At 37.2% G+C, this 1,788-nt stretch overlaps 1 protein-coding gene across 3 annotated transcripts in view; it reads left to right on the top strand.

The window, feature by feature from the left end:
* LOC109836301 overlaps nucleotides 1–1,788 on the top strand; it is a 5,537-nt gene that overhangs the window by 366 nt on the left and 3,383 nt on the right. The window contains exon 1 of one of the 3 annotated variants that reach the window (XM_020404160.1): nucleotides 138–1,249. The exons of the other annotated variants lie outside the window; for them this stretch is intronic. The gene's annotated coding sequence lies outside the window, so the exon portion shown is untranslated. Of the gene's footprint in view, nucleotides 1–137; nucleotides 1,250–1,788 lie in introns of those variants that run through there. 3 annotated transcript variants of the gene reach the window in all.

The following is a 1,788-nucleotide window of genomic DNA, read 5'->3' as shown; positions in this document are numbered from 1 at the left end:
AATTGTACATGCTTTCTCTATCTGAAACTAATCAAAAGATTTTCAACTTCTCTAATATTAATCACCCGTTCATAACTTCTTATACTTTCTCTGTTTCCTATGCTTTTTCTCTTTGATATCTTGGAAACAACTGCTTTTTTCTATTACTAAACACATTCTCTGTTCCATAGAAAGATACGCATTTTTTAGCCGATAAAAAGTTATTCGTGTATCTCTTAACTGAGAATCTTGGTTCTGAAAACTATTTAACATATTATCTTGTCGGTTTGTAAAAGTTATTTTGCTAATATATCAAATTTACAGTGCAATTTTCAGAGTGAAAGCGAAAAATAAACGTCAAAAATTTCATATTTCAAGTATTATGGGTGCAAGAACGTTACAGTACTATTGGCGGCAGGGGCAAAAACTAGTTGGATCCGAATCAAAATCCACTACATCCACATATGTTCTTTTCTATAAAAGATGGATATATAACTCACCTTTAAAAATGGCATATAATAACTGAACTTTCCCATTTTTTTTTCTCTTACTAACTCAGGTCTCAGTATCCAAGGGATACCCCACTACTTTTGTGATTGTATGTATCGATATCATGACGAATAAGCAAGAATGGCGTGGGTCCTCGTCCTCGCCCTTCCTCTCTTTTCTCTTTATCAAATGTATGCGGGACACAGACACTCACGCATCTTGAAGCAATCAATATTCTAATCATGCTCACAACAGATATCAAAACCGAATAATGTAAAACACAATATAATAATATGTATAACATCCTAACAACCGAATCTATGCAAAGTAACGGCAACCAAGAAAAAAGAAACCACTGGAAAAAAAAAAAAGACTGTTTGCTGCCTGAAACTAGTAAAGTGAGGGTGCCCTCCCAAAGAAACATATTATACCTTCTCCCTCCTCTCTCTCTCTCTCTCTCTCTTCATTACAAACCTCTCTACATTGTTTATATCATTAATCACTTTATATTTTTATATATATTATTGTTCCTCCTCCTTCTTTCTGCTACCAATCTAAGCCTTCTAAGATTATAGAGTGAGAAAAAAGAAACAATTAACTTAATATCAAAAACCCAAAACAAAAAAAGGAAAAAGAAAAGAAAAGGAAAGGCTCAAAAAGAGAAGGAAGTAAGAGTCCTCTTACTTCCTTCCTTCAATTTAGTTTTCCCTCCCTCTCCAACCCAATCCCAAGGGAAGAAGCAAAGCATCTGATTTAGCCTGCTTTTTTGTTTCTCTTCGAAGTAAGTACCCCCTCCCCACCCTAACTTTCCTCAAAAATTTGACCAATGCCGTTCGTTCATTCATTCATCCATCCATCCCATCCTCAATCACAATCATGTTCATGCTTATATTCTTTATCCTCAAAACCCATCCAAAGTTAAGCATCTTTCCTTTCCTTAATGTTGCGTCAATTAACCCCATTAACCTGCAGCTGGCACCAGAGCCAATCCCTATTGGATACCTGCTCTCTTGCTGGGTTGTTTTCCCAATTATCACGTTCGTAGCACATAAGGACGAGGAACAGGAGTTTCTTGTTACCTTTAATTTGCTGCTCACATCAGCAAGCAACCTCTCTCGCTCCTTAGTTTTTACACGCGCCCGGAAAATGCTGGTGGGATTTCAAAGGATTTGACTCCTTGGTCTCCTCTGTTGCTTAATCCTCTGGAAATCTGAATCTTCTGCTTACTGTTTTTTTCGTGTTTCTGTTGCATCAAGTGTCATAGGTTGTCCCTTCACTGAGTCGATCTCGGCCAGCTCTGCCTTCTACTCTTCCCCCTTG

The sequence above is a fragment of the Asparagus officinalis genome, chromosome 4 (genome assembly GCF_001876935.1).
Source record: "Asparagus officinalis chromosome 4, Aspof.V1, whole genome shotgun sequence".
NCBI lineage: Eukaryota > Viridiplantae > Streptophyta > Magnoliopsida > Asparagales > Asparagaceae > Asparagus > Asparagus officinalis.
The sequence above is the reverse complement of the archived record's forward strand: the minus strand, read 5'-3'. Positions and strand labels throughout refer to the sequence as shown.